Genomic DNA, 26,744 nt, shown 5'->3' on the forward strand with positions numbered 1-26,744 from the left:
CTGTAAGTCCTGTCAGGTCAGAAACTGTGCCTGTTTTGTTCACGCTGGGTTCACAAAGCCTAACAATGCCTGGCATAAAGTAGGCACCCAATATATTTGCTGACTGAATACACAAAGCATATCATGGCTTGACACCCTATCGTAATAAATGATCAGACCAAATAAAGACAGTGAGGAAGATAAAAAAAAAAAAAAATCTGTTCTGAAAACTGTCCAGTCAACATAGTATCTACACGAGTAAGCTGATTCTTCTCAGTGAATTTCATATCTTGACCCAAGCAATGATGATGGTCCCGACAACTGATTTGATCCTAAGAGTAGCAAAATTTGATAGAAGGATTAGGTTCATCAGAATGTTACAGAAAATCAATAACTTCATCAAGATGCATGCATATTTCTTCTTCACTGTAAATAAGGTCTACAGGAAGTTCCCCATGGTTGGTATATTGCTCTTCAGTGACAAGGACTCAGGTTCCATTGATCTTGCTGCTCTAATCTGCTCAGCATCCACTTATACTCTTACAATGGCTGCTCAAGGCAGTCAACCCACCCAATTCCAGGCATCAGGAAGAAAGGAGATAAATAAGGATGATGTTCCCCCCTTTCTGAGAATCTCACACATAAATTCTTCATCCAGAATACAGTCATATGACCATAACACACGGCAATGGAAGCTATAAAAAATAATCTTTAATCCAGGAGAATGTTACTTCTAAAGAAAAAGAAGACTGGGCCTTGGGGGACGGTCAGCAGTCTTTGCCACAGATTGCTCAATGCAAGAAACTGTCATCATCCAGTGAGTTCCACAAATGTGTTTTTAGTTTTATTTTTATTTTCTGTCCTGATAAAATTTTTTAGCATTGACACTATCTGGAAAGCAGACCTAACTTTTCACATTGAATACACCTGCATGCCTTCCTTGCTTTAGAAATCAGTCTTTGGGAGTTACACTATCTCCGTGAATTTTAACCCTGAAATAGAGATGGAAATGTGAACAGGTATAAAAGCTAAATGAACCTATCCTGGTTCTTCTCAGCTGGCTTCAATGTAGATTTTCAGTCAGATGAAGGGCTTTTGCATTTTCCTGCAAATTGCTCAACCCCATTCTTTATCATATATGCATTTGAGGTTTATGATTTCTATATTGCCTAAAATGCCAGTGGTTGCATTGTTGGTTACAGAAGAAAACTTACATAGAAATATATACATTCGAAAGAAGAGCTGTTCAAACTTCTACCACCAATTTCCCAGCATTTCAGAAATTAAGAGGAAGAGCTGACTAAGAAGCAAGATGGGAATCCTTAAGCTGTTCTAAAAATAGCAATCTAGTATCACTGGTGACAATTTCTAGAAGCTTAAAGGAAACCTCCACAAGACTGCTGGTTCCTCACTGGTTTCTAGTGAGTCTTTCACTAGAAATGGTGACAATGCTTTGTGCCCAGTTCAGATGTAGTGTGTCTGCAGCATTCTTGGAGCAAGTTTTCCTTGCTTAACCACAAGAGCATGTGGTAATATTTTACTGTGGATAAAAGTCATCACAGAAAGCCAGATCCAAGGACATGGTATACTACATAATAAAAAAAGCTTGCCATTCTATGGCTAGTTCTTCCCACCACCACCACCCAACCCTCTTAAAAATAACTGCCCTGCACAGTTAGGAAATTCTGTATAGCTGGTCTATGATCAAAGACCTCTCCATCAGCTTTCCCCAAATGCATAATCACACACTGGCAAAAACTCAGAAGCATCTTATTGACCATGAATAAATTTGATTTTTGGACTGTAGGTATACATCCCACAGGGATTATGAAGTTGAAGTTTATTCCTCCTTTCCAGGGCAATTTTTCTCTCTTTCTAGATCTTGGTCCTTTATCTGAGGCCTACAAAGAGATCAGACCTGAAAAATTAAAGTGAAATTTCCTACAATCAAGAGTCCTAGAAAAAGTAATATCTTAGAAAGAATAGGAAAACAGAATCAAATTTGTCAAAGTTTGTCAAAGTGTGAAGATAATAAGCATTACACACACACACACACACACCCCCACACACACACAGTGTTTAATAGTCTAAAAAATTTGGGAAAGACTGTTGCAGTTCTTCTCAGACCTTTATCATCATCGGTATGTATTACAGATCTGTAAGAGGTAGGCTGCAAAGAGGTTTTGTACTTGAACTCTCATATAGCAAGTGCACCATATGATAAAAATTTTAAAATGCCTAACTAGAAAGAAATATATCAAAATGAAATAGCAGTTATGTCTGACTGAGGTTTATGGGAAATTTTAGCTATCTCTATTTAAAAATTCTCAAATGAATTGTATTGCTTTTATAATCTAAAAACATTTACAGATTGTTTTAGTCAGCTTTTTCACTGCTGTGACTTCAAGACCTGACAAGAACAATTTTAGAGGAGAAAAGTTTGGGGGCTTGCAGTTCCAGAGGTCTCGTCCATAGATAGCTGGCTCCATTCCTCGGGGCTCAAGGTGAGGCAGAACATCATGGCTGAAAAGTGTGGCAGAGGGAAGTGGCCCACATGATGATCAGGAAGCAGAGAGACACTCCACTCTCCAGATACAAAATATATACCCTAAAGGCACACCCCAATATAGGGAACATTCCTCAAGCTTATTTGACAGCAGTTGCTGATACAATGGTCTAAATAAATCCAACAGTCTGGATGGGGAAACTGAGGAAATGGTAAAGACTCACCATGGATTGTAGGTCTTTGTAGTTACTGAGGCTGAGCCATGAGCAGAGGGGAAGCCTCGCTCAACAGGCATCACGGCAAGCTGTGATGTGAGTTCGCCCATGCTGCCTTGCCTCATGCTGTGCTGGAACCTTGCCCTTCCCCCAGTCCTATGTCTCAGACTTGTTGCTGGACAGAATCACTTAGGGATACTTGGTTTGTTTACATTAGTACGACATATAGCTTACCTATAGTTTGTTTCTGTTATGTTTTAACAAGTATCTTAACCTGATTGGATAATGTGCCTATACATGTCTTGTACAATCATAAGTAAAATTAGATCTGTGCCTTCTGAGCCTGGTCTCCGATGTCTGCGTTCTTTGAGTGACATTTTCATCCTCACCCTCAGCTTGACCTCCCTTAGAAATAACTACACCCCAATGCCCACCTCCTCCAGTCACACCCTACCTGCCTTCAGTTATCACTCAGTTAATACCAATAAGAAGAATAATTCACTAATTGAGTTAAAGTTCTCATAGCCCAATCATTTTTCCTCCAAACTCTCAACATGAGCTTTTGGGCAACACCTAATATCTAAACCATGACACATATGATAAAATAAAAAAGCATGTTTGAATCTATATTATTTTAAGTTTTAAAAATTGTGAATTTTTTAATTAAATTTAAATTTTTTAGGTTTTAAAAAAATACCTGAAGGTAAGCTTTTTTCTTTCTTATAAGAAAAGAAATTATTTAAAGATTTTCCCCACTGCTAATAAATAAACTAAAAGTTTGCAACATAATAGAAAGTATTTATACAATATTAATCTTAAATATAAGAAAACAAATCCTTCTTCATGACATTATCTCAGTAGCTAATTATATAACTACTAAATTTAATACTACTTAGGAGATGATAAGAAAGTATTTAGTATAGAAAAACTAAAGTCATAACAGATCTAGGTAGCACATATTTTATGATATAATGGTATTGCTTTATCTTACTTAATTTCAGTTTGATAATCCTAATAACTAGGACAATTTAGAAAAGTAAAATCAAACTGTATGCAGCCAAAGTAAAAAACTTTCCAATATGCTTGATACTAAGACTTCCTACATTTCCAGTTACACCAGGTTTCTCAAAAGAGATAGGAGGTGCCAGGTGTTCATCCTCAGCAAGTCCACAAACCACTTTCTTGCTAAGGTATTTCTGTCCCCAGTTATAACCCGAGTGACTGGACCATGCAATCAAGCCCACCCCTCCAGGTTCTCCAGGAACAAAGGATTCTTCTTTTAACCCACAAGGCCATTCTCCTCACAGAGCCTTCTCAGGCAGTGCTGCAGTGGCCCTTCCCTTCAGCTGAGAGGAAGGTCAAAGGCAAGAATGATCAAGGGGGCTAGGGTTGTAGTTCAGTGGTAGAGTGTTTGCCTGGCATGTATGAAGCACTAGGTTCAATCTCGACACTATGTAAAAATAAATAAATAAAACAAAGGTATTGTGTCCAACTACAACTTAAAAAAAAAAAAAAAAAAGAATGACCAACAGGTCACTCCAGCCTAGGCAGAGATCTTAGTTTGTCTCTCAAAAGAGGCAAGGAACATACTTATTAAGTACATTTACCTTGTTACGCAACCATCACCACCATTCATCTCCAGAACACTTTATCTTGTAAAACTGAAGCTCTGATCATTGAACAATAATTCCCCATATTCCCTTCCCTCCATCCAGCTCCTGAGAATCTCTATTCTACTTTCCATCTCTATGAATGCTCCAGATACATAATGCAAGTGAAATCATATAGCATACGTCTTTTTGTGACTAGCTTATTCCACTTAGAATAATGTCCTCCAGGTTTATCTATGTTATAGCATGCACCAAAATCTTCCTTTCTTTTTAAGATTACATTGTGTGAATGTGTATATGTGTATGTTTATCACATTTTCCTCATCCATTGACCTTTTTGTGTACATATATTTTTTTCAAGCTTTTCTTTTAATTATATTGGAAATATGCCTAAAAGTGGAATTGCTCAATCAACAAGGGACATACTTCCGTTCACCTGGGCCTTGACATCCAAGAGGAGACCAGAAAGTCTCAGAGTGGTCTCTGTAGAGTTCAAAGGGAAGACACTAAGGGAAACCATATCAGTTGAGAGCTTCAATGTCAGACCTCTCAGTCCACTAGGCTGATCACGACCAGATGTAAGGGTCACAAAGCAGGTACGCAGATCCTTACTTCCAGACCTGAGTGAGGAAATCCCACACTCGGTGACTAGCCAAACAAGCAGAAAACTTATTTGCTTAGGGAAATGTGTATTGCCCTGCTCTATATATAGCTCCACTGGAACTAAGTCTCTAGAAAATATCAGGACAGTCTTCAGTCTTCCTGGGCAAATATTCTAATGTTTGGACCCATAACCTATAGGAGAAAAACGCTTTATTTAGAGGGATGTTTCCTCAAATCAAATCAAACAAACAAAACAGTCTACCATATTCTAATATTTACTTGTACACATATGTTCACCAAATATGTACTAAGTGTCTAGTTCACACGGCTGAATTCATCTTTAAAAGTCACTATTCCAGCCAACAGCTAGAAGGAAGACTTTTTTAAAAAAGGTTCTTAGAGAACCTAAGAAATAAGGAATCTAGTGGCATAGAAATATAGCCTTAAAATAAAAAATATATATATACATATATGTGTGTGTGTGTATATATATATAAATATATATATATATATATATATATGAATCTTGAACCCCAACTCTAAATTTTCTAAGTGTTCTTTGAATCAACATTAATACATTTAAGGTAGTTGGGTCTTCCTAACACTAATATATTAAAACATAAGCAAAAGGCAGGAAAACCTACAGAGAGGATTGTTCTCGTCTGTCTGGGTTGCTATAACATACCTCAGACTGGGTAATTTGTTACCATAGAAATTGATTGCCCACAATTCTGGAGACTGGGAAGTCTAAAGTCAAAAGACTTGGTGTCTGATGAAGGCCCTTTCTTCAGATATGGCAGCTTCTTGCTGTGTCTTCAGAGACCAGAAGGGGCCAAAAGACTCCTGCAAGCTTCTTCTGTAGGGACAGTAATCCCATTCACAAGGGCAGAGCCCTCATTTGGGATTATATTTCAACATATGAATTTGAGGGTACATTTACATTCAGACCATAACAAGAATACAGGAAAGATTCATGGGCCCAAAACAAGACAGTAAAGAAATCAAACAGCATTACTAATAAACAGAATTATTTGTTTGTCACCCATGAACACAATCACGAGATGAAATAAAAGTATAAAAGTCAGCAATCAGTACCATCATATTCCAAAATAAGAATATCAAAATAACCAAATACTCCTCACACATGGGAGCCACACCTCAAAAGCACACAGAAATTCAAACCAACTTTGATGGCTCAAAAAATGACAGAAGCAGCAGCTGCTGTTAAAGTTTCAAGTTTCATAATAGCTCATGTCAGCAGCAACATAAAAAGTAGAGTAATTTTTAAGTGCTCAGACAAGGTTCCTTAAACAACTCCCCATGGTGTAATGAGAAAACTGAGATAAATTTGTGCATCACAGAATATAATGGCATTAGAAGAAAAACACTTCCTATCCCCTCTTCAAAATTTTCTTCGAAAATAAGAATGCACCAGCAGTCTTCAGAATAGTCACTATATATAATTGGCAGGCAATGATTGTTGTTTATCTCCCTGTCTTCCTGAGTGATTGCTCATTTGTAATGTTCCTAATATTATTTGCTAATAATCATTTCTATTCATTATCATCAAGTATACGTTGGGATAGAATACCACAGATGTCTCAAACATCAGAATTCATGTTAAAATCATTGCTAGGGAGATAGGAAAATGGAAGATGGGGAAAATGACATGGACAAAGACAATTTACTATTCACCTTCCACCCCGCAAAATATAACTAATGCCAGACTTTGGTTTGACAATTGTTCAAGAAAAACCAATTCTACATCTCAAGCAGTGATGCTATCTGTTGAGCTCTCCCTCCCAGCTCTAGCAGGATGACCTGTCATATTCCACACATAGTAAAACCACATGTTTAGCTGGAAGACTGTGGGGAGCCAGTCTTAACAGACAACTTGTTTTCAGGAAGAAAAAAAAAATACATATATATATTTATATATATATATATATATAGTCATATATATATATATGACAACTGTGATTTACAAAGCAGGCAAACTCGAGGGTGCTCATGTACCTTAGAGAATTAGCCACTTGCTAATCATTTTCCTCCGGTAAAAAAAAGAAACACAAGAGCAAGGTTGTTTGAGGGCGTCTTTTTCCTCACAGTGGACCTCCTCATCTGGACATGGCCAAGGCTGTCACCAGTGACTGTCACTCCTGAGGACACTGAAATATCTTTACATTCAGGGGAAATAAAAAGGACAGGAAAGTGAATCCAGCCTGATCAAATCGAAGGTGTGCCTAATTTCTTTCAGAAACATTCTTAAGAAAACTAAAAAGTCAAGAGACATCAATAGCACTCACAGATGTCATATGACCTCTTTGACCTGATTAGAGCAGAGGTGGGAAAAGGAATAGTAAGTATTTGGACCCCCCCTCCCCCACAAAGTTCTGTTCCTAATACTCCAATCTGTCCCCAAACCTGAGCGTGACATCTGGGATGTGAGCATAATGCAGTCACATGAGCCCCAATGAGGACGGAAATAGAAGGAAGAGGTGGGGTGAAAGATGAGAGTCTGGCTAGAATATCATGAATAACTATGCCCTGCCACACATGATTCATGGATTCTTAAATCATTCCACCTGGCCATCCCTAAAATGGGGACTTAAATTCAAAGGCCTGGATAGTATCAGCCTTTCCATTTTACCAGTAGGAAATTGACTCCCAGAGTGGTTAAATAACTTCTCCATAATTACACAGGTAGGAAGTAGCAAAGCCAGAAATGGAACCCAGGTGACTCAATTCCAATCCCAAGGTTCATGTTCTCTCATCAACAAAATAAACCCCGAACTCACCCCCCTAGCAATCTAGTATCTCTGTATGGTTCCCATCTTCTTTCTCTTGCTTCCCCTATGCTTCCCCAATTGCCACCTGGTATGATGACATTACAATGCAGTCTCTGAGGTGACTATGAATTGATTAAATGAATGTCCAAGTTAATGAATGTGCAGTCAGTTTTTATTTCATTCAAGCATGGTCCTTATGTTCAATGCTACAGAACAAAATTGTTTCAGCTTCTTCCTGAAGTTGAGCCTCTAAACATGACACCAGGCAACAAAGAAATCACACAAGACTTGTTAGGCTTATTATTCATCTCATTTGTCAGCAAGCGTTTCCAAACAGGGCAGGGCTCATGGATCTGTATCCCAGATGTGTAAGGATTCACAAGGGTGCGGGCAGCTGGGCATACATCGTTGAAATACAGCTCCCCAATCCAGAACACAGATCCTTTACAACACACCCTTTTGTTCCTTAAGAGAAAATTCAGCAAATCTATTATAAGGAAATCCCATTGGCAGAAGTCCTGGGTAACCCAGAGCTTCATATAAATTAGACTTTGTCTAGTGACAACAAGTGGGATAGAGTGAAAACCCAAACTTAAGTCATATAGTGCTTTAGAGGTTATAAATCACTTTCACATGACATCTTGCGTAATCCCCACAGCAACATATGAGAGCCTTATTACTCCTATTTGACTGATGGGCAACCTAGGGTACAGAGATGATGCATATCAGTTAAACCCATGCAACAGAGCTAAGACAAGAATTTGTGTCCTTTCTCCAGGTCAAGCCCAAGGCTCCAGCTGTGCAGAGCAGTTATCTTTTAAAAGGCTCTTTTCCACACAGACAGCCTCTCCCATGGCAGAGAAAGGTTCTGCCCACCTCAAACCAACAGTCCCAGCTGGGCTGGTTGATGGAATAGAGAAGCCCAAGAAGAACTGGGAAATACCGGGGATAGAACCTATGCTGAGGCTTCTGTGGGCCTAAGGCACTCACTCCATCAACTGCACACAGGTAATGGTTCCTCAGCATCTCCCTTCCTGCCCTCACCCTCCCCCTGAAAAATACCTGAGCAATCCAAAAGCAGAGAGGAAAAAAAGCCACATCCACACTTGTCCCTCCAGCTCAATGTTGCTACAGGCACAGAGAGCAGAACCTGATCATCTTTCACCAAAAGGTGCACTGGTTAATTTTATATGTCAACTCGAAGGGTTTTTTTGAGGTAAGATTAAATTTAAATGGGTAAGCTTTGGGTAAAACACATTGCCCTTCATAATGTGGGTGAGGGACCTCATCAATTAAAAGCCTGAATAGAATAAAAAGACTGGCCTCCCCAAGCAAGAGGAAATTCTTCAGCAGACAGCCTTGTAACTGGAATGGTTCCATTGGCTCTCCTGGGTCTTCAGTCTGCTGGACCACACTGCAGATTTTGGACATCCTGACCTCCATAATCCTGTGAGCTGATTTCTTATAATAAATCTCCTCATCAACAGATACATACATACATACACAGAGACAGAGAGGAGAGTTAGAGATCCCGCTGGTTCTATTTCTTTGGAGAACTTAGGCTAATACAGGGACCATTGTGTGATGAGGGACTACTGTGGGAGAAATCCTTGATGAAGATGAGGAAGACTCTCTGGGGAGATGAAAGGAAGGGACTCAAAACAGGGGTAGCATGTACCGTCCCTGTGGAGGAAGATACTGGAATATATGTACTCTTGGGAGAGATGGCACAGATGCTAGAATTGAGTAGAAGCTTTGCTTAGGGAGCACTAACATTTTTAGCTACACTTGGAGAAAGGTAATTATTCTAGAAAATTTGATAATATATAAGAAAAATGTGGTATATCATTCACTTTGGTTATGAAAATCCCACTAGAAAATTTGGTTGACAAGTAAGTTTTATCAATTCCTTTAATTATGAGATAAGGCAAGATTCACATTATGGAAGAGGAAGATATTCCCAGTTTTGCCATATATGCAGGAGAATCTGACAGCCACTGACATACTTTTATTCAAACAGTACCCTGGGAATTAAAAGTTTTTATGATGAGGCAAAGAAAATTCAGATATGTAATTTCAGCAAACATCCATTAAAACACATAATCTCTTCCTCAGCTGCACAGAAGTTTATTTTTAAACAGATATTCAAAATATTTAAACCCTAATCCTATCACAGCTGCAGCTGGATCATCAATTACAAAGTTACAGGTTTGTGTTAACTCTCACCAAAATGTCTTACAACATTACAGTATTTGTTTTGAGAATATTTTTCATGTTGATAATTAAAGCATACAAACCCATCTAGAATTCACTATTATTATAAAAATAGTATTCAAAGAAGTTTCTAGGTTCAAAATAAGACAGGGTTGGGGAGGTGCTGGGGACTAAACCCAGGACCTGGGCATGCTAAGCAGGTGTTCTACTACTGAGCCACAACCCCAGCCCCATACTTTATTATAATATGTATAAAATACATTTTACTATGCTTCCTTCCAAGCCTTTTACATTGTACAGCATTCCTAAACATAATTTTGAATATCTGGAAACTATTCCATATTTTACTTATCCATTGTTGGTCATTTAAATTCTTCTGAATTTTTCACCATTGGAATAAAAATACAATGAATATCTTTGTCCTTATAGCTTGTTTTCTACTTTAGAAGTTTTCTGTAGAATAAACTCCAAGGAGTGGGATTATTAGGTCAAAGGGTATAAACATTTGTATGACTTTTTATATCCACAGTTAATGTGCTTTCCAAAAGAACTGAGTTAATTAACATTGCTGCCAGAAATGTAAGAATGTACACATTTTCTGAGGTCATACAACTTTTTTATATGTACTTGTATTAATTTTAACAGCCATAAGGTGGTGAGTTTGGTTGTTTTTAACTTCTTTTGATTTGCAATGGAGCATTTTCCTACAGGTATGTTTACAAGTATTTTCTCCTGTGAAAATCTGTTCTTATTCTTTACCCATTAATCTTTCTTGTTCTTAGTGCTATTGTGATTCACATATTTCAAAACAGAGTTGGCTTAATTTCATTTTTACAAACTGCATGTAGACCGAATGACTGGTTCGTCTAGACTTACACTTGGGTTGACCCAAATTCCAACTGGTTTCCCCAATCTTCTAAAGTCAACAACTGAAGCATATATGTCAATCTTAGGTATAAAAATAAATCAAGAATGTTTATACTGCTTAATTTTTTCCTCAAAAGACACATTAGGATCACTATTCTCAAAAACCCTAAGAGGAGTATTTCCATTTATTTATCAGTCCTTTTTTTCGTGGTCAACTATACTCTCCCCCAAAAAATGATTATTCTTCCCCCATAGGACAATTGTCATTTTGAGATTTTCTTGGTTTTTTATCCTGAAATTGCTAGGTAGGTGCAAAATCAATGGAAGGAAAAAACAGTAGCTTTAGATTTTGTTTTGCTTCAATAGAAAAAAAAAAAAAAACAACACCTTGAAACAACACATATAACAAGATTATTAATCTTTCAGCAAAAAAGAAAAGGCATGTATATGACCAGTAGTATTCTACATCATGTATAGCCAGAAGAATGAGAAATTATACTCCGTTATATATGATGTATCAAAGTGCATTCTACTGTCATGTATAACTAATTTAAATCAATAAAATTTTTTTAAAAAAATAAAAGGCATGAATGAAGCACACTGTAACCCTATACTTTTTGGATTCCACCATTCTGCTGCACACCTATTTCTGTTACCTAAATATTTATTCCCAAACCAGAACTCCCAAGACAGCCTTTTGAAAATACAAATACCTGTTCCACTGCCCCACTCTACTGAATCAAAAGCCTATTGATATATACTTTTAAAATATTCCCCAAAGTTTCAAATACTTTTGATGTAAAATTCTCATTTAAACTACATTTTAATAAGAACAAAAGGCTAATTAATATTAATATTTTAAATATTTACATTGTTTTTGAATGATGTTAAGCACTACTCCTGTAGTGCTCTGAATAGAGCTTTTGAAACACAATTTATACCCTTTATTAATCCTTTACCTAAGAACAGCAGAGGCCAGAAACAAACATTTTTTCATTTTTTTATTTTTATTATTTTGGTACCGGGGATTAAACCACTGAGCCACATTTCCAGCCCTACTTTATATTTTATTTAGACAGGGTCTCATTTTGTTGCTTAGTGCCTTGCTTTTGCTGAGGCTGGCTTTGAACTCTCAATCCTCCTGCCTTAGCCTCCCAAGCCAATGGGATTACAGGCATGTGCCACCACGCCTGGCCATTTTTTATTTTTTATAGTATCTGGCTGCTTAAAAGTTCTCTGCAAGCTGACCTTAGGTATGGATCATGTGGCATCCAGGAAAAAGAGCCTAAATCTTATTTATCCTCGGGGTCCTCCGTGAAGGGAAATATTCAGGAATTCTTAGTACTACTACAGAGTTTGTTGTTGTTTTGTTATTTGGAAAAATAGCACTCAAAAAATGAGCAGAAGCTCCCATACAAGGGTGGTATCTACTTGAGCAATTTTTTTTTCAAGCTTTTCTTACATGTTTTGGAAAAGTTATTTTTATGCTTCATGGAAAATTAAAAGGGGATTCATAAAAACCTGGGTTGCATTTCTAATTTTTCCACCTGTTGTTTTTGACTTCACTGTCAGTTAGACATTATTAGAATCTTATTCTAAGATGTCAATAAACATAGCATATGGTTTGTAAAGGTATTCAATAATGTCAATATCTGCATTATTCTATCACTACACATTATGTACACATATTCCCCATGTCAATAATAATGTCTTTAATAATGTTGATTTCTGCATTACTTGTTAATATAAATTATATATATGTTTATTTTATACGTGTGGAACAAACATATAAAGAGAAACCTCAAAGAATTTGAAAATGAGGATTAATGTAGAAGCTTCCATACATCAATTCTTTACAGCTTCTCAAGGATATTTCCATATAGGTGTTTAAATCACAGAAAAGCACTTTAGCAGGAGCCTCAACCAGGTAAAGAGAAGGCCCTGTGGTAAGAGTTTTATTGTCTTTCTGTAGTGCAGAAGAAAGTCACAGAAGTTAAGTGAGCCATGAGAAGATACAGGTAACTCTATGTGGGCCTGCAGTTGACAAATGAGAGTTGTTTGCAAGTACACTGCTGCCTCCAGACCTGCATAGATTTTATTATTCAGCATCATTCTACAAATAATGTTTATAGTCTGTCCAGTGTCCTTGAGATCATATTCATGTTCTGAGCTCAGCCACCTCCAATGGGAGTATTCTGTACCCTGTTCTACGATGCACAGGCAACAAATCTTCTGGCCTCATCGAACTAAATCAAGTAAAATGATTCACTACCTTCTTATAAGGTTTCATGTTAAACTTTCAACTGCAGCCTATAGCTGGCCAGAAACTTCAGTACTTCCTGAACTATCCTACCAAAGTATCCTAACAGTGAAGTAGCACATTCCACACATAAAATTAATTACTTTCCCTCATGGTTGGTTACCTTAAAACTTCTTACAGATGTTCCTTCTTAATCCTGTATATGGTTAAAAGGTAAATCTTATGGGTATGTATATATGTGTTTGTGTGCATTTGCTTGAATATAAAAATTATGTTTCTTCAAAACCTAGGTAGAAAATTGACACTCCAAGAGGAGGTACTAAGCGTATTGTAACACTTCATGTACCCAGTGCGATGCATATCTATCCTTGTCTGCCTTATTCAAAATGGTCCCTGTCCTGCCAGGCTTGGTGGAACATCTGTCATCACAGCAACTCAGGAGGCTGAGGCAAGAGGATTGCAAGTTTAAGGCCAGTCTCAGCAATTTAGCAAGGCCCTAAGCAACTTAGTGAGATCCTATCTCAAAATAAAAAATTTTGAAAGGGTTGGGAGTATTGCTCAGTGCTTAAGCACTCCTGGGTTCAGTCCCAATACCAAAGAAAAAAGAAAAAATTTCCAAGTCCCATCTATAAAACACATCTAAGAAGTGATTCCTGAAAGGCGTTTGTCCAATGTCCTTCCCCAAGCCTTCAGTCAGAGGAGTACCTAGTTCAGGAGAGCCACAGATAGTCGCCATCGTAAGAATGTAAGGAAATGGAAAGAGCAAGAGTGTCTCTTTGGCTGAATCTGTAGCCATGTATTACCTACTGTGGTCCAAGAAGTTAGGAAAGGTGGTCCTCAGAAAAGGAATGAAGAGACTCAGAAAAAAGCAGAGTCAAGAAGTGGAAGGAAATGCTGGTTCCCTGCAGATGTCCAGAGCGTGGAGCTGTCCTTCCTAGGCTGAGCTCCACCAACACAAAGGCTAAGTACCCTGAGGAGCTCACCTCAGCAAACCACAGCACACTCTTTGAAAAACACAAGCTAAGAGATGAACGCGGCAGGCATGACATGGCACCCTGGCTGGTGTTCACCATGAGGTGGATCACTTGCTGAGGGTACACCTTGCTCAACAACTCTGAGGTTAAAAAAAGAAAGAAAAAAAGGTAAGACACAAGAGACAGCAAAATGCGATTACAACCATGCAGGCTCTTGCATGAATATAAACCTGGTATTTCTTCTTAACTAGCAAGAAGAAACAAATCTAACATGCTTTACTTTAAACTGTCATAGTTCTGGAATTGAGAATTTGTAAATTACAAGTTACAGGTCCACAAAAAGAAAAACTGTCTTGAGGCCTGTCTTGAGGAGTACTGTGAACTTCCTTTTTCTCCAGGTTGTTACTTGCTTTGCTATTTTCAATGCTGACGGTATGAAAGAAGCAGTCACAGGCACTCCCCTGCCAGGCTGCCCTGGGAGGCAGCAACACTTTGGCCCAGACAAGTGAACAGAGAAGGTAGGGATGAAGAACTGAGAAAAGTAACAAGGCCCCTCTAGTCACATAATGAAAACAGCAAGACACTGTGCTTAATGTAGGACTTTTCGCCAAATAGAGGTTTAACTCTGCATCTGAGCTATACCTTGAAAGAGACCTTTGGAAAGGGTAACTACTAGGTGCAGTTGAAAAATAAAGACTCTTTATCTACCTGGTCTTAATCTAGAAAAATGTTTGAAGAGGATTCTTAGATATTCTGAATTTATACTTTCTTAATGTGTGCCAACTTTTGTATATGTGGTCAGAGAAAATGTGTAGATATACTATGATTTGAACCTATTTCAAAGCTAAGTGCATAAATTCACTTCATTTTTACTTCATGCTCCAGATGACAGAAAACTAAGACCAATGGGGAAAGAAAGAAAAAAGGGCAAGATTTCAGATGAAGAATAAATTTCTAGCAACTATGTAACAATGGCCCAGGTTGGTTTCTAAATGTTTAGGAATCTGAACTTGGCCACAGACAGGACTAGACCCCAAACTGTCAGGAACTTCAGTAGAAAAGATTCCTACTTTTCTAGTAGGTATCTTTGATTATATGTCTTTGAAAGACCTTTCAACTTTCAGGTCCCAAAATTTAAACGTTTTTCCACATAATACTTGACAGAAGGTACATATAAGCACAGCAGTGTCAAAAGATAAGACAACTTGAGCACAAGCTATCAAAGTCACAAACCCAAAGTATACTGTAGTCCTTACATCAGGAAATGAATCCAACTGGGGAAGATGAACAGAAAAGAGAAAAATGTCATGAAAGCATCTACTTTTCAGGTCCACGTTTAAAAAAATACACACACTTAAAATTCATTCCAAAGAAGGCATCATGTATACATAAATACATTAATCTAATCCCCTGCAGGAGAGATTTAAAACAAAGGCCTAGCTGTTTCAGAAGATGGCATGAGAAAAGGAGATGTAAGGTCCCAGGTATAACAGAAATCAGGAAGCTCATGTTCTTGGTCATTACTTCTGTGAACTTCAAGCCGGTCACATGACCCTCATCCAAGACTTCAGGTGTTCCCAATAAGAAACTGTCCTGTGAGGGGCTCAGCTTTTTCTTAGATCACAGATTACAGACAAGGATACAGGAAGAAGGAAAGAGCAAAAACTTTCCAGGTTTGGGTGCCTCAGGAGGTACAGAAAAGAGAGAAGTCAGTAGATATCTCCAGGCCTCTAAAAGTAGCTCATCTTCAGAAAAATAAAAGAATAGGTGAAAACATCAGTCCACCCCTAACGAGAACACTCTGTTTATGCAAGTTTCATGTTTACAATGCAGGTGCCTGAGCTTAAGAAGTTTCCAATATTCACTTGGTGATGGCAGACATCACTGTATGGGATTTCTGTACAGATAAGGGGATGAACTCTCTTTTAGGTCATTTTGCAAAGGCAGTCACATGGTCATGTGGGGGTACCATGTAGATCCACGAAGGAAAGCTGGCTACTTGTCAGTTCAATATGGTTTGACAATAGTTTTTAAGAAATGTTCTTTAAAATAAAATAAAAGCACACAAGAAAAGGTTTTTTTTACTTAAACTAAAAGAATCAATAGACAGAATAGCTTTTTCCTGATTGTTATAAAACTTTGAGGGGGAAAACGCCGTGACTTTCTTCAGATTCATTTTCTTCCCCCACTTTTCTTTTTTCAATATCTTAAAACAATTCAACATTTTCTACACAAATCTTTTTTTTTTTACATTCCCAGTCCTTTTTATTTATTTTTTTGTCTTCTTTTTTTTATTTATTTATTTTAATTAAAAATCATAAATTTACATAGGGCAATGTTGTTTGATTCATTCTGTTATTTTTTTCCCTTTCCCCCCACCCCTCCCACCCCTCTTTTCCCTCTATACAGTCCTTCCTTCCTCCATTCTTACCACCCTCCTTATCCCTAACCCCAAACCTAACCCTAACCCTAACGCTAACCCCTCCTACCCCCCATTATATGTCCTCATCCGCTTATCAGCGAGATCATTCGTCCTTTAGTTTTTTGAGATTGGCTTATCTCACTTAGCATGATATCCTCCAATTTCATCCATTTGCCTGCAAATGCCATACACAAATCTTTTTTATTGTAGCAAACAGCATATAACATCAAATTTACCATTTTAACCACCTTTAAGTAAACAATTCAGTGGCACTAGGTATATTCACATGTTGTACAACCAACCCCAACACCCATCTCTAAAACTCGTTCATCAGCCCAAATTGAACTCTACAATAACTTCCCACAGCCTCCTCCCCCAGCTCCTGGTAACCACTATTCTACTTTCTGTCTCCATGAATTTGACTCTTCTGGATACCTTACAAAGGTAGAATCATGCAAGAGGTATTCTTTTGTGTCTAGCTTATTTCATTGAGCATAATGTCTTCAAGATCCAGTCATGTTAGAGTTAGAATTTCATTCATTTTTAGGGCTGAATAATATTCTGTTTAGGTATAAACCACATTTTGTTTATCTACTCATATGGCATTGAGTTATTTCCTTTTTTTTTCTTTTTTGGCTATTGTTAATAGTGCTATTATAAACACTGGTGTGAAAATATCTGTTAGTGTCTCTGCTTTTAATGCTTTTGAATATATACCCAGAAGTAGAAATGCTTGATCAAATTCTGTTTAACTTTTTGAGGAAGGAACATACCATACTGTTTTCCACAATGGCTGTACCATTTGACATTCCTACCAGCAATGCACAAGGGCTCCAATTTCTCCATGTGCTACCCCAGCACTTGTATTCTGGTTTTTGTTTTTTGAATATAATAGCCATCCTAATGGATATGAGATGCTACCTCATTTTGTGATTTTGCTTGACACTACTGATTAATGATTGCTCTATTTTCTTTTAAATCTTTTCAAATTTGTCTCCTTGTTTTCAGTATCCCTCTCTGTAGGAAGGAAACATAATGGTTGTTCTTAAGTAATTCTCATTAAATGCTCTGGGACCTTCAAAGAAGAATTTCTAACACATTCAAACTAAGAAGCTGAAGTTTCCATACTGAGGTCACAACCAGGGATGCAACATTGGGGCCTGGGCTTAAGGATATGCCCAAAAGTTTCCTTCCAGATTCTTAAAGACTAGGTAAAGGAGCCTTAAATACAACCCTCCTACAAAACCAATAATGTCAGTATTTGTTGTCCAAGAAGATTAACAAGCTGACTAAGTGAAAAGCAGGATGGTCCCGGGGCCCTGGGGACATGGGGCTGGTCTGTGGAGTTGGTATCCCAGCTCCTACTGGGAGCTTGGGTGGAGCCGCTCCTGCTCCAACATGCACCTGGGCCTCCCCCGGCACCCCTCCCACAGCCACACACTGAGAACACAGCACAGCAACAGGGTCAGCCTCCACTCTCCAGAAGGAAGTCCACAAAGCAAGAACAAACACAGGCACTAAAAGATTTGGGAATTTAAAATCCAGTTTTGAGAGAGCTCCCCCTTCAATTCCCTGGATCAAGGTTCTTCTTGCAGAGCCTATCATGATTTTCCAAACTCCAGCAAATAATCTCCTTTCCATCTCCATCTAAGTGAATCCAACCCTCCTGAGAAAATTTTGCTTTAGCATCTTTTCTTTGTTTGTTAAACCATACTCCATTTCGCAGTCATTGATGCAACAGGCAACAACATGCTACAGACTCCTGTGTTCCAGGTCACAGGCTGAGCAAGAAAGGGTACCTGCAGGAAGGACTCACAGTGAGCAAGTCTGCCTTCCCAACATTCTGATTTTACCTAAAATCCTGAAGTACCTCCGGGGGCATATAACTAGACTTTACTCTTCTACAGACAGAGAATCAATTGCTAAAACCCATTGAAAATAATGTGGTCCTATAAAGAAAACAGGCCATACTGTCCTCTAGAACCTTAAGCAAAGTCACTCATCCCAGCAGCCTTACCTGAAAAATGGTGATAATACCTTTCCTGGAAAGAGAGATGCAAAATTGTTTAAAGGGAAATTCATCAAAAGCTTTCTTGCCAACCAAAGAATATAAAAAGGAGAAGGAGGAGACAGAAGAGAGGAAGAAGAAAGACAATCATTTCTAAAAACTTTCACTCTAAGTCTCTATGCCAAAGTTTTGATAGCTGTTGACATCCTGCCTCTTCTGTAGTTGCTGCCATTCCTGCTGAGTCTCCTGAAGAGTGTCTAAGGTGGAATGACAACAAGGGACCCTGGAGAATCTGAGGCTTTTTGTTGCTAAACAAAAAACCAAAACAATATTTGAGCCCCAACATATACCTCAAAGCCAATGATAACATTTGCCTTTTTTTTTTATTGTAAACAAATGGGATACATGTTGTTTCTCAGTACATGGCGTAAAGGCACACCATTTGTGTAATCATAAATTTACATAGAACAATGTTGTTTGATTCATTGTTATTTTTTCCCTTCCCCCCACCCCTCCCACCCCTCTTTACCCTCTATACAGTACTTCCTTCCTCCATACTTGCCCCCCTCCCTAACCCTAACTCTAACCCTAATACTAACCCTTCCCTCCCCCCCATTATGTGTCATCCTCCACTTATTAGCGATATCATTCGTCCTTTGGCTTTTTGAGATTGGCTTATCTCACTTAGCATGATATTCTCCAACTTCATCCATTTGCCTGCAAATGCCACAATTTTATCGTTCTTTATAGCTGAGTAATATTCCATTGTATATATATACCACAGTTTCTTTATCCACTCATCAATTGAAGGGCATCTAGGTCGGTTCCACAGTCTGGCTATTGTGAATTGAGCAGCTATGAACATTGATGTGGCTGTATCTCTGTAGTATGCTGATTTTAAGTCCTTTGGGTATAGGCCAAGGAGTGGGATAGCTGGGTCAAATGGAGGGTCCATTCCAAGTTTTCTAAGGAATCTCCACACTGCTTTCCAGAGTGGCTGCACTAATTTGCAGCCCCACCAGCAATGTATGAGTGTACCTTTCTCCCCACATCCTCGCCAACACCTGTTGTTGCTCCTATTCTTGATAATTGCCATGCTAATTGGGGTAAGATGGAATCTTAGGGTGGTTTTGATTTGCATTTCTCTTATTACTAGAGATGTTGAACATTTTTCCATATGTTTGTTGATTGCTTGTAGATCTTCTGTGAAGTGTCTATTCATTTCCTTAGCCCATTTGTCGACTGGATTATTTGAATTCTTGGAGTAGAGTTTTTTGAGTTCTTTATAGATTCTGGAGATTAGTGCTCTATCTGAAGTATGATCGGCAAAGATATTCTCCCACTCTGTAGGCTCTTTCTTCACATTGCTGATAGTTTCCTTTGCTGAGAGAAAGCTTTTTAGTTTGAATCTATCCCAGTTATTGATTCTTGCTTTTATTTCTTGTGCTATGGGAGTCATGTTAAGGAAGTCTGGTCCTAGGCTGACATGTTGAAGATCTGGACCTACTTTTTCTTCTATAATCTGCAGGGTCTCTGGTCTGATTCCAAGGTCCTTAATCCATTTTGAGTTTAGTTTCGTGCATGGTGAGAGATATGGGTTTAGTTTCATTCTGTTGCATATGGATTTCCAATTCTCCCAGCACCATTTGTTGAAGAGGCTATCTTTTCTCCATTGCATATTTTTGGCCCCTTTGTCTAGTATGAGAAAATTGTATTTATTTGGGTTTGTGTCCGTGTCCTCTATTCTGTACCATTGATCTACCTTTCTATTTTGGTACCAATACCATGCCGTTTTTGTTACTATTGCTTTGTAGTAGAGTTGAAGATCTGGTATTGCAATACCCCCTGTTTCACTCTTCCTGCTAAGGATTGCTTTAGCTATTCTGGGTTTCTTATTCTTCCAGATGAATTTCATAATTGCTTGCTCTATTTCTGTAAGGTACGTCATTGGGATTTTAATTGGAATTGCATTGAATTTGTATAGCACTTTAGGTAGTATGGCCATTTTGACAATATTAATTCTTCCTATCCAAGAACATGGAAGATCTTTCCATCTTCTAAGGTGTTCTTTAATTTCTTTCTTTAGTGTTGTATAGTTCTCATTGTAGAGGTCTTTCACCACAGACTTAAAGTCAAGAATCACATGATTATTTCAATAGATGCAGAAAAAGCATTTGATAAAATACAGCACCCCTTCATGCTCAAAACACTAGAAAAAATAGGGATAGTGGGAACATTCCTTAACATTGTAAAGGCCATTTATGCTAAGCCCACGGCTAATATCATTCTAAATGGTGAAAAACTGAAAGCATTCTCCCTAAAAACTGGAACAAGGCAGGGATGCCCTCTTTCACCACTTCTATTCAACATCATTCTTGAGACTCTGGCCAGAGCAATTAGACAAACCAAAGAAATTAAAGGGATACGAATTGGAAAAGAAGAACTCAAACTATCCCTGTTCGCTGATGACATGATTATATATTTAGAGGAACCTGGAAATTCCACCAGAAAACTCTTAGAACTCATAAGTGGATTCAGTAAAGTAGCAGGTTACAAGATCAATGCCCATAAATCCAATGCATTTTTATACATAAGTGATGAATCTTCAGAAAGAGAAATTAGGAAAACTACCCCATTCACAATAGCCTCGAAAAAAATAAAATACTTGGGAATCAATCTCACATTTGCCTTATATTAAATGAGACAGGGCCTGCTCACTTGTCCGGAGACAGCCAGAGGGAAAGACGGCAAGTCCAGTTCTCCCTTATGAGGAAACTAGGATCTGAGCAAAATTCAGACTTCAAAATTACTGTGATAAAAGAAAAATCAAAGACAAAACACAAATATACAAAATGCACACTCAACTAGAACTCTCCACTAAAAATCTACAATGTGTGGGGTATATGCTAGGCTTGGGCTTCACAGCAAGAATCTGAGTATCAAGGAGAGCTCACTTCCTACCAACAAAATATTCACACACTTTTATAAAACAAACCATCCTGGTTACACAGTAGTTCCCTCCAATAGAGTATTCTGGGCAGAGAGCAATAAACAAAATCCAGACGGGAAGTAGCCAGAAAAAATAAATGGCAGCAATTTCAGGCACTATCTCCTTACAGAAAACAAGAAACATCCCTCTATTTTAATAAAATAATTTTAGAACTCAGGCCCTTAAATTTCTTATTAATATGGTTACTCACAGGGGTTAGGGGCACTTATAAATGGGTTTGTAATATTTTGGCTCCATTCCTAGAATCAGCATCATAAAGTCAACTCTAATTACTGACCACTGACAATTCCACAATCCAATTCCCATCCGGAATGAAATATTTTGACCTATTCCTAAGAGGCTACCCTTTGTGAAGCCTTTTCTCAATTTGATGCACACGAATTTGTGCTTGTGAAAATTTCAACTTGCTTAAAAAAAATCCATCCTTCCTACAAAAGAATGTTCAAAGGAAGTACAATCACTTTTACCTTTGGAATGATAGTACATTCAAAAATTTACTTTCCTAACTTGGATGTCTGGATAACACATTAAGCGAGGTAGGAACGGTCTATGATATGGTATGGTAATGTCTGTGATTAACAATTATGCCTTTTGAAATGGTTGTGAGGAGGCTGGAGTTGCGGCTCAGTGGTAAAGTGCTTGTGTGAGGCCCTAGGTTCAATCCTCAGCACTGCATATAAATAAATCAATTTAATAAAGGTCCACTAACAACTAAAAAAAATTTTTTTAAAGGCTGTGGGCTTGGATTTGAATCTGTCTAGAAGCTACAGCAGTAGCAACATGGAAAAACAAATTCATGCATGGTAGAGGTTCCTAGTTGTCTCCTGGATATCCATTCTTCCTTTCCTCTGTAGCAATGGAAGACTTAGCCAGGCACAAGGCTGCCTACTTGAAGACTCTAGTTCCCAGATTCCGTGAAGATAAGTAGTTGTGTGGCAGCCAGTGGGATGTGGGTCACATGATGCCTGCAACTTCTAGGTCAAGTTCTTAAAAGGAAAGGAGGCTGTCCTCCCCTTCCTATTCCCTCCTCCCATGATGACAGAAACTGGACAAACCATCCTCAATGAAAGATGGGAGCTGTGTGGTAGAGATGACAGAATAATGAGAAAGAAGGGAGCTTTATCCCTGACTTGATGGAATCATTCCCTCAGCCTTGATCTGTTTCTGTTCAGTCCATTAGAGATGAGAGTATAATAAACCACTTTTAAGTTGACCCAATTGGTATCCTATTACATCTTTTGAAGCACTATTTGAATTCAACCACTATCTTTTGTTTTGAGAGCACCCTGGATTTCACGAAGAGAATTTCCCTTTGGGTTTTTAATATCCATTGTTAGGGTTTGATGTTAATTTTCTGTTAGCTTCAATCTTCTTGAGTTTTTAGTATCTGTTTTCACAATCCCTGTTATCATATCTTTGACAAGGAATCCATAGCAAGAGATGCCTCTGTTACACTTTCCTTAGGACATCTCTACAGAGGGAGAAAGTCTCATGTCTCGGCCTCTATCTCATCCATCTAGCAGAAGTCTCATTTTGTCCTCCTCACGCCTATCTACATACCTGGGCACCAGAATTCATCACATCATGTATAAAATAGGAACCTTATCATAACCTTTCCCAGATCCCTGAGGGTGATGACAGAACATTTTTCTAGATCAAGACATCAAAACCCACGACTCCAACTAACAGGACAATATACTTAGGTCAAAGCTATCAGGTCGAATTTTATAAGTTCTTTAAAGATTTCATGATTTGCTTTAAAAGGCACTAAACCTTCTCAATTTTGTAGCAGTCATTACCACTTACAGAATGAAAATGATAGTTGGCTCCATGACAAAAAAGGGGAAAGTCAGCGGCCAGAATATCTCAGGCACACTGAGAAAACCCAGAGAATGGCCCTCAAAGGACAGTCCTCCATGGTACTCTGTCACAACACCAAGCCCTAGCACCCTCTGGCCAAAAATCCAAATAAGAGCCAACACATCATTAACCCATTCCACATACCAGGTAGTTTCTTCTTATTTTAGTCACAAAAATGCTCATGCACTTACTTGTCCAAATTTTTAAAAAGGAAATCTCAAGCTGCCTCCCTTCCCCCACCCTTTACTGCCTCTGCCTTGTCTAATAAAAATGACTGAATATTTGTTTTGTGATTCTTTAGCTCCTAAATGTTGGATTTCTTATATGCAAAGAGTATTATAATTGAGACCATTTATGAACAGATTATATTAAATGTTATCATGAAAATACCACAAACCAATGGGTGTCAGTTTCCTTTAACACTTAAAAGAGCACATAGTTCCATAACATTAAAAAGTGAGACAAGAGCCAGGTGCCTATAATCCCAGTGGCTTGGGAGGCTGAGGCAAGAGAGTCGAGAATTCAAAGCCAGCCTCAGCAATGGCGAGGCGCTAAGCAATTCAGTGAGGCCTTGTCACTAATAAAATACAAAGTAGGGCTGGGGATGTGGCTCAGCGGTAGAGTACCCCTGAGTTCATTCCCCAGTTCGGGGGGGGGGGGGAATAAAGTGAGACAAAAGAAAGATTTTTGATAATATTTCAACCCTTTGGCTTCATTAGCAATATAACAGCATATAACAGCAGAGTTCTAATCTGAACTTCCTGTTTTCACAATTGAAATCCAATAATAAAAGTGTTTTATCACATCTTAAAAGGGTGAAAATTTAAAGCATATAGCATACCCTATATAAAAATGACCTCCAGTAAAAAACAGTAAATCAAATGGTCACTCTCCAAGCAGGAGTCACAAACTGGATAGCATGTCAGGAGAAAGCTATACGTGAAGGTTTTGTGCTCTAATTAGCAAAAACAATTGCTCAGCTAAGTGGAACCTGTCTGAGGGGAGGTAGTCACCTGGTCAGGATGAACCTGCAGGCTTTCAGGGAACCAATTGGGGGTGACCATCTAAAGAATTCCCCACCAAACACCATTATTTTTACTTAAGTAATAAAATAAAAGCTGCAATGGCCATTTCACTTTGATAATTTTTAGAAACCCTCAAATAACAACTAAGAGCTTCTTACAAGCAAGCAAGAAGGAAAGGAGGAAAATGGAAAATAACAGTTGAAATTCATCCCTAAGAGTCCTGTAAGCCACACTGTATAAGCAGGGCTCAAGTCTGCTATTCAACTCAGAAAGTGATGATTGAGAAATTCACCTCAGAACTGATTACACAAATACTAAATCACTCCAGTTTTTACCTTTTATATATAAATTTGGGCTTTTCCCTTTCCTGTTTCTTTACACAAAATGAATGACAGTCCTAAACGGAGGGACTTGAACTTAGAAGTGAAAAATCTTCCAGTATGGATATTCAAGAGTATCGCTAACCCCTATATCACAGGCTAGTTATTCTCCATCTGCAAAAAACAAACCACACTTCCTACTTCCTGTTGTGATGAAAAACAAAATAACTGGGGTGGGTCAGGCTCCTCAGAGACTGTCAGCTTGGTGCGTGATATTTGCAGAGACTGTTTTGGACGTCTTGAAAACAACTTCTTTCATTTAATCTATTTACAACCAAGAACAACTTCCTGTTTAACCCATTAAAAATGATAAAGGAACCTTGACCTTTTTAGGTCCTGGAGAAGTGCTTGCTCTGAAGAGTCTAATCTTCTGGATTAATCTCCAAGAGGGCAGGGACTTGGTCTGTTTTACTCTCTAATGTATCCTCAGCACCTAGAAAAGTGCCTGGCATACAGCAGGCACTGATTAAATATTAGGTGAATGAATGAAAAAAAGTTTCACCCTGATAAATGTGAGAATGCCTTTTATTTTAGCCATTTTAGGTAGAAATCTTAAGAATAGTAGCCCTCTTCACTTTTGAGATGGTAAAGACTATAACTGCACATCCATTAGAATATTTTCTATTTCAAAAATGCTCTGTCTTTTAAAATACTAAATCACTCCAGAAGTTTTCATATAATTTTTCTGCTCCTTTATCTATATATCATCTTCCCACCTTTTCTTTCTGATAAGTTGTATTTTCTATTACAAATCTGCTGCCTATAATTAGCTGTTTCTAATTTATTGTGCACTTAAAAACGAACAAGCTAAACTTCTCAACCCTGTGTCTAAAATAAGAGCACATATCTCTAAATGAGGGTCTGAAAACTTCTCTTAGGAATAGAGTATGATCCTCAGACTTTGAAATATCTATGTTTGGCTGGTCATAAGATCCATTTTTCTAAAGCTTCTGATTCTCCACCATGTTCTATATATAGGTAAGAGGCCAGACAACCAAATAGGTGAACCAAATGAACTCGCACTGGAATGACCTTTCCTGGTGCTAAGAGACAGATATTCCATTTGGTAGGATGGTCCCAGACAACTGGTAGTAAGCAGTTGGCCCAAGGCTAGAGTAGGGGTGCCCCAAATAAAACACCCAGAGAACAGGGTAGTGTGCCCAGCAAGTGGAAACCCCATCCTGGGCAATGGTTTCTGAGAGAGAAAACCTCAATTTGGAGGAGCTGAAGACAAGGTAAGGCACCAACAGAGAGTCATCAGAATCAGGAGCACAGGAGAAATCACAACCTGGGAACAAAGCCAAAGTTCAGTTTTCCAACATGAGGCAAATCCAGACTTGACAGTCTCTGGGTCGGGCTGGAGAACCCTAAATCCTCAGAGCCAGAACAGGATCTCCAGGTTGGGATCAAATGTCTCAGACTGTGGCAAGACTTTGACCGGAGAAGAGTGGCTGAAGGTGGCTAACTACCTCCTTAATCATGGCCAAGGGCATCACCAATGGGAAGGGCAGAGCAGCCTCTGCAGTTGACATGCCAGAATGGCTGACCAATGAAAGAACACTGCCATAGGTAAGTGCAGAGGCAGGAAAAACGTGAGGTGCTCAGACACACGGGCAGCCTGTAGGAGGCACTTACAGATGATGAGCAGGAAGTTCTGGAACCATCCTCTGAAGTCCTTCCATACCTGGCCTCTTTAGCAGACCTTCCCTGAAAATCTATTGATCTTTTTGAGACAGAAATGGTAAAGGTGGATGTAGTGATTCAGGAAGATAAATCTGGAGGGACACCTGAGATGAAGGCAGGGGAAGAAGGAGGCAAAGAAATCACATAGGTGGAGCACGCCTGTAATCCCAGCAGCTCCAGAGGCTAAGGAAGGAAGATAGTGAGTTGAAAGCCAGCCTCAGCAACTTAGCAAAGCCCTAAGTAACTCAGCAGGACCCTGTCTTTAAAAAAATATATTTTTTAAAAAGGGCTGGGTATGTGGCCCAGTGGTTACCCACCCCTGGGTTCAATCCCCAGTAC

The 26,744-nt window shown here is 38.5% G+C and overlaps 1 protein-coding gene and 1 long non-coding RNA gene across 9 annotated transcripts in view; both read right to left on the reverse strand.

Annotated features, from left to right (window-relative positions):
- ANKRD44 (ankyrin repeat domain 44) overlaps positions 1-26,744 on the reverse strand; it is a 317,692-nt gene that overhangs the window by 258,904 nt on the left and 32,044 nt on the right. The gene's annotated exons all lie outside the window — the stretch shown is intronic.
- Positions 17,021-23,695, reverse strand: LOC306658416. Its single transcript, XR_013763050.1, has 2 exons — positions 21,136-23,695; positions 17,021-18,821 (listed from the first exon to the last, which is right to left on the reverse strand). It is a non-coding gene; the product is annotated as an uncharacterized lncRNA (long non-coding RNA).

Source organism: Sciurus vulgaris, assembly GCF_902686455.1.
Source record: "Sciurus vulgaris genome assembly, chromosome: 3".
Classification (NCBI taxonomy): domain Eukaryota; kingdom Metazoa; phylum Chordata; class Mammalia; order Rodentia; family Sciuridae; genus Sciurus; species Sciurus vulgaris.